The 13,358-nt window shown below is 41.6% G+C and overlaps 1 pseudogene; it reads left to right on the plus strand.

Annotated features, from left to right (window-relative positions):
- The first annotated feature begins 4,760 nt into the window (after window positions 1–4,760).
- Window positions 4,761–4,879, plus strand: LOC112485717 (annotated as a pseudogene).
- The last annotated feature ends 8,479 nt before the right edge of the window (window positions 4,880–13,358 follow it).

Consider the following 13,358-nt stretch of genomic DNA (forward strand, 5'->3'; position numbering starts at 1 on the left):
CCAATCTGTGCTGTCAGTCACCTTGGCAGCAATGAAGAGGGAGAGGGAGGGGGCAAATGAACTGTCTCAGCAAGACCACAGAGGCACCATTTAGTCACAGTTTAAAAGTATTAAAAGCCCTGTGTTCAGTATTCCTGGACTCACCCTTGCCACCTTCTCTTCCTTGCCTCTAAATCCGGTTACTAAATCTGTTTGCGTCTAAACTTTAATGTCTTCTAGGTATCCCCTTTCCCATGACCTGTATTTTACCACTATCACACATCACGCATTTTCCTCTTCCTGCACATTCCCACTGCATCTCTCGATTGGACACAGTAGGGCTTACCCCGTCGTCCTGCCATCTACCTCCCTGCTTCCAATCCTTCTTTCACGTAGCCATTAATGTGTTCTCTCCAAAAATGAAAATCTCAGCACCTCATTTCCTTATTTAAAATCCCCAGCTTACCGTGGCTCAGTGGTTTTTCAAATTCAACGAACACAGAATCCCTTGATGAGCTTGTTAACACAATGCTAGATCCCATCTGGAATGTTCTTCACCTTTCCACATTTCCCTTTTTCTCTGCTGAATTACTGACCCTACAGGTCTTGGTGAAGCCTTCTTCATCTCTTCTCCCGCATCCTCACACCACCTCTACCATTGCCATCACCATTATCATCACCAACATACTCTGAGTGCTTGCTATGGTGCATCTCATTGAATTCTCACCACCACCACCAATAAAAACCCGTCTGTGATGTAGGTACCATTATTCTCCCCATATAATATAGATGTTGAAAGCGGGACTCAGATAGGTTCAGAAATCTGCCTTAGTCACACAGCTAGTAAATGGTAGAGCCAGGATTCAGTCTTAGCAGCCTGACCCCTGTCCCTAGGCGGCTAAATCCTGCAAGTTCTGCTTCATCCAGACGGGATTCCTTCCTTCATGCTCTCAGAACACTGTTTCTGTCACTTACATCTGTAAACACATACAACAGAATGTGAGATCTCACTTACCAGACTGTGTGTCTTCATCTCTGTTTCCTATGCCTAGTACCCAGAGGGCACTCGATCAAGAGTGATTAAATAATGGACTACTTGAGCTAGAGCCTTTGCATATGAAAAGTAAATTGTCCGATAAAGTTTTGGGTCATAGGAAATGAGAAACTTTCCAGAAGATTACTTAAGTTCCTTATAATATACCAACTCAACATATAGGCATCATCTTATGTTATGGATATATAGGTATCCCTATGATGGTAAATATAGATGCTACACGTGTATCAGTTTATATGAGCGGAAACCCTGAGAAGATTGGAGATCCCAATAACATTACTGCCATCTACTCTTAGAAGGTCACCGTTTTATCCATTTCCATCTTGATTAAGCTGATTTTTTTTTTTTTTTTTTTTTTTTTTTACTTATTCACAGTGGAGGAAGTTTTTTTACCCCCAGAACAGCATGAAAGCAAAGGTGTCCACAGGGAGTTTTAGTTAATATCTTTTCTACTGGCTTAGAAAAATACCCTAGGAAGTCAACATTTTAAACCAGAAGGAAGAGGAGGAAGAGGAGGAGGAGGAGGGGGAGAAAATTACTAGGGTACAAATTTCGTGTGTATTGGAAACACCATTAAAAAGATAAAATTCATTATTTTCTATATACAAATCCAAAGTGTAGGCAAACATCAACTTTCCTTCTCTGTTTCACTGGGAAAGAAATCCTTGCCAGTCAGCGCTCAGGAAACCTCCCCTGCTGCAATTTTTCTTTCTCAGGTTAAAAAATGACAGTTTTGGTCCAGAAAGGAAAAATGAGAGAATGTTACACCCCGGAGTAAAAGTGACCCGTCAGCACTCAAAGTTATTCCAGAACTTGTGCATGCCTCAGAAGCTTCTCTTCAATCTCACTCTGGGCTGAGGGTCATGAAATACCAAAGGTATTTGTTCTTTTTTCCATCTGACTTCAAGGTCCTTGTCAAAAGGCAGCACAAAGTAACAGGCACGTCAAATTGAGTGCCTTGTAAAGGCACCTGAGAGCCAAGCCAACCGCCTGCACTGTTCTGGAAGGCAGAGATACAGTGAAACAAAACAAACCAAAACCAAACCAAACCAAAACAAAACAAAACAGACAAATCAGCTTTCTCCTCCTGCAGTAGACATTTAGTTCTCTTACTACCAACTATACAAATAAATTCCTGTCCTCTCAGGCAGGTTTTGGGCAGAGGTGGCACCATCTTTGGACCCAGGATGGCCCATTGTCTAAGCCTGTCTCTTCTTCCTCCCCTTCACTGTCCCCCTTCCCAAAACACACACACACACACACACACACACACACACACACAAGCTTCAGAGACCTTCCCTGACCTGCAGAGTCTTAGAGTTTAGGGTCCTTCCTTGTAGGCAATATGGAGCTTTTACTTCCTTTAGCCCAGGGGGCATTGGTGACCTCTTTCTGTAACCCCTTGAGGTTGGTTTTTTTCACCCTAGAAGCCAGTAAGCACAAATCTTTGCAGAGAGGCGTGGGGTTCTAAGTTCTCCGGTAGCAAATAAAAATGCTTTTCCAACCCAGGCCTGTTAAGGACACATGGTCTCAGACATTTCCTGCCTAAGCCTCAGCAGCTTTTCTCCTCTTGCACATATGCTCCCCCTACTGCCAGCCTCTGGCAACGCACCCTTGGGCTGGGGGAACCCGGACCGCCCAGCCTGGCCCTGAGAGAGCCATGTCCAAGGACTGCGAGGAGTTGCCAAAAAATTAAATAGAAGATCCTTAAGAATTCTGTCATCGCTCTGGTGAAGGGCCCAAGCTAAGCCTTTTCTTTATGTCTCAGGAATAAACTCTGTAATAAAAACGGAATAAATAAATTCTCCCTGAATAGTTTTACCAAATAAATTAAATTTAGACTTCTCCCTAAGAGTTAAATAAATGAAAAGAACTTTAGATTTGGATTCAGAATCAGGGACTCAGATTTATATTTTGCTCCCTTATTTCATGAATGACCTTAGATACTTATCGTTTTAAGCTTCAGTTTATCTGTAATTTGGGCATAATGATATTGCTTAACTCCTAGTGCTGTGGAAAGTAAATAAAAGGATATGAATGTATGAGAAAAGTATTTTATAACATAGAGATTTAATGTAAGTTATTATTTCTTGCTCTTTCAATCAACACACACACACACACACACATACACACACATATACACACACACGTACCTTTTCCATATATCTGAGTGGAAATGGTAGTCGAGGCAACATAAACCCCAAAAAAGGAAGTAGAGCAAGGAAAGCTCAGTCACAAACAGGAAGTAACAGAAATGCCACCAGAAAAATTGGCTCAGGCAAAAGAAAAAAAAAATTCCTAGGTTAAGTTTTTAAAGATCAAATTAGATTTAGTTAATGATTTGGGGTATTGCCAGCGTGACTTGACCCCCCAAGTTAGGGGGTTTTCAGAGATGATTAGGTAATTCTTTTGACCTAGATTTGACCTCACAAATAAGAATTCTCACTGGGCATTTTAGGGTCTCTGCCGTGGATTGCCTCCTGCCTTTTTAAATGTAAGTCTCTCCTCCTTTTCCCCTGTGGCAGCAGGAGGGGCCCAGCACAAGGCCGGGAGGAGCTGATCCTCCCCCCACCCCTCCCGCCACCTCGCCTGCGCCTTGGGGAGCCGCCCTGCAGCTCCTCTCAGATTACCTCCTCCCTTCCTGGCTTCACAGGCCTGCCACATTGTAGGTTGGCTTCTTGAAGGAATGCAAGAAAAGCACTCCAGTGACAGCCACACAAAGAAGTTTTACAATGCTGAGGATTATGTCAAACTTTCTTTCCAAATTTCTGTTAAGAGGAGTCGATATCCTAGATATGTTTTTAGGGGGTGGCGGGGGGAAACTAAAGGGAAACAGAAAAACATGTCAGGACACATCTGCTGTTTATTTTCTTGCTTTTCCTGCCTCATTCTTGAAACGTCTTTCGAAAATCTTACCATTTGTCTTGTCTCTTCCTTCACTTTGTGTGCTTTTAAGGTAAAGGACTAGAAGCCTAAGAATTTTAAGTCATCATCGAGCATTCCTAAAACTTCTCCTTTGTTCACAGACCCAGACCTCCTATCCTGGCCCAGATGAAGACCCCAGTTTTTGCCTCTATTGCCTACACGTTTTTATTACACGTCCCCTCCAACTGTTAGCAAAATGCTTGGTGCAAGTGCCAATCAGAAAGTGAGGAGACCCACATCCATTCTCGGAGCAACTCCAGTGAATAGACAGCGCCACAGAGACAAACACGAATACGCTAAAGGTCTTACTGGATCTCATTTTAGGCTTTGCATGTTTTGCAACAGCCTCCAACTATACAGTGGTTTCCAGTTGTCCATGTTCAACTGGGAACTGTACTGTCAGGATGATGATAATGGTATTTTCCAAATGTGTTTACATTTGAGCCTCGAAACAACCCTGGGAGCACAATGAAGAGGTGGAATTAGACTGGAGTCACAGCCGAGCAGATGAGGAAGAGAAAGGTGAGAGATTAGCCCACCAAAGCCATTCAGTTGGTTCCCTACAAAGCCCCAACAAAGAGGTCGAGGTTTTCCGCATCCTACTCTGGCATTCAATGCCCATTCTGGGATTATTACTGACAGGTTCTATAGACTCATGTTTATGCCAAACAAACTTCTCACCATTTTAAACATAGGGTAACATAACTTTTTATAAATTACGTAAGGTGTATTCATAAACAAAAATGGGACTCTGAGGCCCTTTTCAATAGATAGTACATTTTTTAATTAACATTTTATTTGAGTCTACGGCCATGCTACCCTGAACAAGCCCGACCCCGTCTGATCTCGGAAGCTAAGCAGGGTCGGGCCTGGTTAGTACTTGGATGGGAGACCACCTAGGAAGACCAGGAGCTGTAGGTGTAAAAAATAAATTAAAAAAAAAAATAAGGGATTGTAAGCTGACAAGGTCCTTGCAATCTGTGAGGTCAACCAAGGGTTGCCTTGCCTAATAAACAAATAAATTAATTAATTAATTAAAAAATTTTTAAAAATTTATTTTGAATGGATAATTCATTTACAAGATTCAAGTCACAATTCGAAGGCACAGTACCCTGAGCCGTCTTGCTCCCTCCTCCTTCCCTTTTATCCCATCTCCACTTCCTTCTCTCCTTCGTTGGCAATCATTTTTATTTATTTGTTTTTTATCTTACCTATGTTTCTTTATGAAAACACAAATAAATACAACCGTATATTCTCATTATTTATTTGTAGTCTTACAAAAAAAGAGAGCATACATAGCACGTTTGGAACAGGTATTCCGGAAGTGGGAGTGGAATTTGCTAAACCATCACACCCTCGCCTGGGAAGCCCAGAGATCACACACAAGCACTCATCTGCAAACAGCACAGATTAAATGAGAACCCCCAAGAGTTAAAGTCATAGAGGCTTCAACTGGATAAGTTTGCTCCATAAACCTGAGTCCCTCACTAACCCAGAGCCAGCTGTGGCCACTGCAAGTCAAGCCTGGGATTCTATACCAACCACCGATGGAAGCAGCTAGCTTTCACAGGGAGAAACCTGTTTAGATGTCTAAATAAAACCCACATGTAGGTAGGGCAAATGTTGAAGCAGTGATTGTTAATGTTGCTCAGAGGGTGGTTAGTGATGATTCCCAGTGAGTGTCGTAGTGTCTTAGAAACAGAGGGGTCATCGTCAATGCAATCTCCACGTAGGATTCTTCCACAAAAGGAGTTTCACATTCTTTTCATCATCACTGTGCGCTGAATGAACACAGAAGATGAAAGCAGATCAAGCCCAGGCTACTTGAGGAGAGGAAACGAGGGGACTATCTGTGAGCAGAAGCACCAGGATGAGAGAGAAGAAATGGAAGGTCCAGAGAGGAAAAGTAAGTCAGATCACCTGGGCCACAGCTGCTCTAGACTCAGGAAAGGACACAGATCAGACCAACAAATGCAGACACTGTCTCCCTGGCCCCCTAGTTCTGGGTTTACGATGATTCTTCACGAGGAGAGATCAGACAGCACTCTCCATATTCTCCATGCTGTTGACCAGGCAGGTCTTGAGGAGACAGCTGAAAGATGCACCACAGACTCACTTGTTGTCCCTTGTATTTGTTTTTTCTAGGGCTGCCATAGCACAGTACCACAACTGGGAGGCTTAAACAACAGAAATTTATTGTCTCATGGTAACGGAGGTTAGAAGTCTGGAACCAAGATGCCAGCAGCATGTGTCCATTCTGAGCGCTGTGAGGGAAGGATCCATTTCAGACCTCTCTTTTTGGCTTGTGGATGGTCACCTTCTCCCTGTGTCTCTTTACATCGTCTTTACTCCATGTGTGTCTGTGTCCGAATCTCCCCTTTTTATGAGGAACCAGCCATACTGGATTAGGGCCCACCCTAACAACCTCATTTTAACTCAATCTCCTTTGTAAAGACCCTATCCGCAAAAAAGGTCTCATTCAAAGGTACTGGGGGTTAGGACCCCAACGTATCTTTTTTTTAGATGTTTAAAAAATTTGTTTGAATTAAAACTTGCCACTGACTCTCAGCATTAATAGGAACATACCGTTAGTACATTTTACCTTTTTAAAGGAAAATACCAAAAGCCAAGATTTTCTGGTTTGTTGTCGTTGCTGTTGTTATTTTGCATAATACCACTTACTATTAATAAAGCTTTCTCAGTCAAATGTGAGAAATTTTAAAAAGCATATATAGTCCACATTTTTCATTCTCATGCTATTTACCTGGGACCATAAAATTTTAGAGAAGACTTTTCTTTTTTTCCCCCAATATTTTTTATTGTGGTGAAATGCACATAACATACAATTTACCATTGTAACCATTTTTAAGTGAATCATTAAGTGGTATTAAATACATTCATATCATTGTGCAATTATCACCACTTCCACACCCAGAACTCCATTTTGTAAAACTGAAACTCTATACCCATTAAATCCCCTCCTCTCCTTCCCCCAGCTCCTGACAACCACCATTCTACTTTCTGTCTCTATGATTATGACTACTTTAAGTACCTCACATAAGTGGAATCATATAGTATTTTTTTATGACCAGCTTATTTTATTTAGTATAATATACTGAAGTTTCATCCATGTTGTAGCATGTTGCAGAATTTCTTTCCTTTCTGAGGCTGAATAATATTCCATTGTGCATGTGTGTGTGTATGTATATTACATTTTGCTTATCCTTTTTTCTGTGGATGAACACTTAGACTGCTTCCACATTTTAACTAGTATGAATACTGCTTCAGTGAACATGGGTGTACAAATATCTCTTCGAGATCTTGCTTTTAATTCTGTTGGGTATATACCCAGAAGTAAAATTGCTGGATATATGGTAATGCTATTTTTGTTTTCATGGTAGTTGTATCATTTTATATTTCTACAACAGTGCACAGGAGTTCCAGTTTCTCCACATCCTCACCAACACTTGCTATTTTCTGTGTTATTGATAGTAGCCATCTTGAAGAATATGAAGCAGTATCTCATTGAGTTTTTCTTTAAATTTCCCTGATGAATAGTGATGGGCAACTTTTCATGTGCTTATTGTCCAATTGTATATATACTTTGGTGAAATGTCTACTCATGCCTTTTGCCCATTTTTGGATTAAGTTTTTTTGTTGTTGTTGAGTTTTAAGAGTTCTCTATATATTCTGGATATAAATCGCTTATAAAATTCTAACATATCTTTTTTGAAAGGACACAATTCAACCCATAGCATCCCTTTTCAGATCCATTAGTGTCTTCTCCATTTCCAAAAGTGCTAACCTCACATTTCTATTCCACTATCAAGAACAAAGCCATACAGAGTCTGTAGAAGTGTCATATTACTTTCATATTATGGAAAGTAGGAGGCAGTTTGAAACCCTTGTTTTACAATTTGTTGCATATATACTACATGTGTACTAAAGATAACATGGTTCTCATTATGGAGAGTGGACCCTATCATTTTCAACAAATCCTTTCTTTTTCTTTAGAAAGTCCAAGGCGGAAAAAAAAAGTCTAACTATTGTGCTATAGACTAAGCTCCCTGATGCCCCCTCCCATTTTATATGCATACCTGACCATTGGAGTTGAGATCCTGATGCCCAGATTATACAAAATCACTTGCTTATTTTACTCAGAAATAAGGTTTTTCTTTGCCTACACTTTGGGAGATATACTAAGCTAAAAGGTATATCACTATAGCTGGGCTTTTGGTGTTGCAGTTGTCAATCACTTTACCTTTGTTTCTGTTAAATCTGGCCCACATCTTTGCTGAGAAGATGTGACAAACACTTTGGAACCATGACTCGGCACGACCGGGTGTGGCTTGGCCTACCCCTTGTCAGGCAGGTGAAAACAGCCAAGCTCAGTTCAAACATGCTCAAACGATTCGGTACCTGGAAATCCCCACAAAACGAATTCCATCCCAGATCTTTCTCAACACCCAGAGGAGGGAGCATAAGGGCTGTTTGTTTTTATAAGTTCCCCTGCCTGCAATTCTACAGTCTGGGAAGCCAAGGGAGCAGGGGGCAGGTAGAAATGCATATTTGTTAGTGTGCGGTCTCGGTCAGGACACAGATCTGATGCCTTAGAGGAGCCCAGTGACTCAGTGTCATGGCCTGTAATTCTGAGGGGTGATATTTAGAACTGAGGACTCCAGCTCCGAGGTGCCCACATTAAACTCCTCCACCAGGCTCACACCAAGGGCCTATTTTCCACAGGGCTATTGCCTCTGTGATTCTGGTCTCTTGTTGCTTCCCATCGTTCTTATTTTCCAGACTTCTTGGGTTCCAGTCTCGTTTTCCACATTCTTAGGCTCAGTCCAATGCTGAGCAATGATTCAGAGCCGGAAGTTTGGAGGCATTAAGCTGCCACTCCAACCAGGGAAGCAATCACTTCAAGCACCAAACGGGGATGGGGAAAGGCTGACCTGACCCACAGGCTCATGGCCTCGAGGTGCCTATAAGAGGCATGGCGGTAGCTAGGGAAGGCCACTTGTTTTCTTTGTCAGGTTGGGGAGAAGTGAGGATGTTTCCCACTGAATCTCCATCACTGGTCTTCCTGGGGTCTCTTACTTCACACACGAAATGTGACACCCACAAGCTACTGTTCTCCTTCCTTTCTCTTCCCCTCTTCCATTCCACCCCGGGTTCATCTTTGGAAATATTTTAACCCAAAGGTGCCTTGGCATGAAGGAAAGATCTGATATCAAAAAGACAAAAAGGGTGTTACTCAGTGTTTTCCCTTGCATGGCCCTGGTTTATGACATATCCACTGGAGACAGTGCTGGCCCGAGCTCCTGGTGGTAGACCCCAGGGCTGGCATGGCAATCCAGTGGGTCCAATAGAAGGCCTGCGAGGTGCCAGGCATCCAAGTGGTCTCTCAAAGTATATCGTACAAAATCATGGCTATGTAACAACAGTCAACATTCGCCGAGTACCTTCTGTGTGACAGGTGTTGCTCAATTTAATTCTCTCAGCAATCTTATGAAGTAGGTGCTATGATTTTTCCCACCGTACCAGTAAAGAAACTGTCACAGAGAGGTCCAAGATCACACAGTTAATACAAGGCAGAGCGAGGATTTTAACCTTGGAAGTTCAGCTCTAGAGTTGGACTCTTAATTACTGTTCTCTCTTAACAAAAGCGTAGGTATTATTGTCCTCCTTTTACAAATGAGGAAACTGAGGAAGGCGAAGTCAAGCGTCGTGCTCCACTCCACACTGCCAGGGAGGCATGGAGCCGAGACCAGCACCTTCCGTTCTGACCCTTCGCTCCTCCCCGACCGTCAAGGGGTGGGGAGGTTGAGGAGCGGTGGTGGAGTCAGGATGTAACTGCATCCTACTCACCCTTCTCCACCCTGAGTTTCTACCTTCCTCCTCAGGCTTCAAGCTCTCGTTTCAGGTGACAGGAAGCTACTAGAAAAAGAGCCAGCTAGCAAGTGAGCAGGTGAGGAAATCAGAAACCTGCACCTGCCAATCTAGGAATCACTCTACCACGCCTCATGGAACTGACACCTGGCCACCCAGCTAAAAAGCATCCTGATGCCTCAGGCAGAGGGAGGGGCACATTAGAGGAAGTTAGAGTTTCCAGAAAGGTGGACAGGGAGTAGGAGAGAAAATAAAGAGGGCTAAGAAGTGATAAAAACAGGTTGAAATGAGATACCCTTTCAACTGGAAAGAGCCATAGAGATGAATCGGTACAAATCTCTTATTTTATCGATAATGAGAGCTAACATTGATTGGGCACTTATTATGTGCCGGGCACTGTGCTAAGTGATTTCCTTGTGCCTGCAACAATTCTACAGGCAGGTGCTATTTTTGTCTTCATGGAGAAACTGAATCAAAGATTTAATTGGCCCAATAACACAAAACCCACATTTGTTTGTGCTCGTTAACTTTTTATCATAGACCATTCCAAACATACACAAAATTAGAGAGAATATTAAAATGAACCCACATAAATCTATTGATCAGTTGCAATAATTATCAACATAAGACAGATCTTGCTTCATCATCTGTCCCCCACCAACTGGTCCACCACTAGATTATTTTGAAATGTCGTTTATTGCATATTATTTTAGGATAATATGTAATAAAATTATATATATATATTACGTACTATATATAACATTTTATATAATACACATAATAATTACATATTATTTCTGTATCATATCATCCTGTTATTATCTGTACATATTTTCATGTTTCTCCAAGAAAGGACTTACTTAACATAACTATAATATCAACATTACCTCTAAAGAAAATAACATAATTTCTTAAAATCAGCAAATGTCCAAACACTGTTCAAATATCTCAGATTGTCCCATAAGTGTATTTTTACAACTGGTTTATTTGAATTAGAATCAAAAACAGTCTACACATTGCATTTGGTTGCCGAGTCTCTTAAATCTCTAATATATAAGGTTCCTTCTCCCCCTGCCACTCATTTGTTGAAGAAACAAAGTCATTCGCCCTGTACAATTTCTCACATTTTGGTTTTGCTGATCATATCCATGTGGTGTCATTGAACATTTTCTTTCATCCCCTATATTTTCTGTAAACTAGATGTTAGATCTAGTGCTTTGATTGGATTCACATTTGTTTGGCAAAGCAACATCTCAGGCAGTGCACCAGTCAAGGCCACTATGCTTAAGCTGACTCTTTTTCAGAAGACTAACGTTCTAGCCCAAGCTCATAAAGCAAATGAAGGACAGAACCAGTACCGAAACTAAGTCTTCTGACTCCAGTTCTCTCACCGCCCTGCCCTTACCGCCTCTTGTATTCTATCACAGGACTTGAATCTAGAATTTTCTCCTTGGAATGGAAGGAAAGTTTGGCTGTTATTTAATCTTCTTTCCTCTTTTACCTCTGTCTATGAGAGAAGCAGTGGGCAAGTTCAAACCTTTCTTTGCCATATGGCAATATTTTAATTTTAAGCAGATGGTGGAAGGGAGGGATCTCCCCAAAACTGGGTGGAGCTCTGCACCTTATGCTTTTGCCAGAGGGCTGGAGGCTCTTAGGCCAGAACTCTGGCACTGAAGTCATTTCTATTCCCTCTCTCTCTCCTTTCAAATATTGAGAACCAATTTACCTGAGTGAGTGCTGACAGGAACATTTTATCCGTTTGACTTACTCATTTTAATTGAAGAGAAAGAGGTGTATGCGGGTGAGCAATATTGGATGCCTAAGGAGATGTGCAGAATTCAACTTGAGGAAAAAGGAGAGGAAGCTAATGAAGGTGGCAATCATTCTGGGAGTTTCAGAAGTGAGCAGTCCCCCTCCCCATTCTTGCTGCACTGAGCATGCAGATGCAAGAATCGAGGCTGTATAATACAAACAAAACTATTCCAAACACAAGAGAAAACCCATGCCATACCAAAAATTGGACCAGAGTGGGTGGGGAAGAGGACGAAGATTGTTCAAATGCACAATAGCAGTGCAAGTTCACATTCATTAAACACTTAACACATGCCTGACATTGTATATGCAGCATCTCATTTAATCCTCATAAGAGCCCTACAAGGTGCTTTTATCTGAAACTGCAGGTGAGTAAGAAAGTAAGCTCACACAGATAGCATAGTGAAGGCAGAATTCAAATACACGTTTTTGTCATCTAGTGTTTGTGGCATAATCATTAGACTACAAGGTCAGCTAAATTAAGATGAATATTTGAGAAGGGGTAGCAATTTAGAAGGGAGTTTTAGTGGTGTTTAGGAGTAGCCCAGGTAATGCACAGTGGGATGGATCCCCAGCCTTTGGGGTCCAGTCATTTCCATTTTGGCTCAGGTCTCTGAAATCCATTAAGCAAATTTCACAGATGGAGGGATGGGAAGTTTCCATAAAAACTTGACTGTAGAGAAACAACAGTTAAGCACTCTCCTGCTCCCTCTCTGTCAAGTTTAAAGCTTCTAAGTGGGAAGAATTATCAGGGTCACATCTGGCACCACAAAGCCTTAGTGTGAATTCGAAAGTGACACCTCTGGGTGGATAAATTGCAAAAGTCTGCTTCTCTGGGAGGCCACTGCTGCAAGGCTGATATCTGCAATAGGGCTTATTGCTTGGGCCAGTGGAGGGTCAGATTTCAGGCCCCTTTATGCTTGCAGCTGTACAAGAAAATTGGCAGCAGGGCCCTGCAAGAGGCAAGCTTGTTTCCCCGCCCAACACACTTTGCACTCGTCAAGCTCAAGTCTTCTTGCTGAGTCGTTATCATCTCTTGGTGGTTGTTTCACATGACTGTGGTCTCACATCAGCTCAGAAAAGGCAGACCCCAATTGCTAGATCACTCGCAGTGCTGGCTTGCTTGCTCCCCTTTTCCTCCCACCACATTCAAGGCCCTGGCAGCCAAATCTTCTCCAACCTCACCGGTTTGACTCAAGATGTTAGTGTATATGCTCAGCCCAGAGATTGTGGCCTTATTAGTCTATCTCTAAGCTGGTCGACTTAAATGGCTTATTTGTATCATTGGCTTTTGTAAAAGAACATGACAAATAATTGACATTGTATAAATATTTTTTAAAACAGGCTAAAAGCGCAAGGTAAATACGAATCGATATAAACCGCTGAGAAATAAATTTGGTCATAACTTAGTCATTCTACTTTTGGAAATTTATAGTAAAAAAAAAAATGCTAAGCACATACGGAAAAACTCCAAAACTCCTATTCGCAAAGATATTCACTGCTATGTCATTTATAATGGGAAAAAATGGAAATCAGCTGTTCTTTATGAGAAAGCCTGTAAGTTGATAAATTATAGTACATACCACCTAATAGTTTTACACAGTTTTTAGAATTTATGTTTATTAGATAAAACAAAATGCCTGTGATGGTCTGTTATGAAAAAAATATCAGGAAACAAATAAATATAGAGTATAATCAC

This window comes from Pteropus alecto, unplaced genomic scaffold (assembly GCF_000325575.1).
Source record: "Pteropus alecto unplaced genomic scaffold, ASM32557v1 scaffold5, whole genome shotgun sequence".
Taxonomy (NCBI): domain Eukaryota; kingdom Metazoa; phylum Chordata; class Mammalia; order Chiroptera; family Pteropodidae; genus Pteropus; species Pteropus alecto.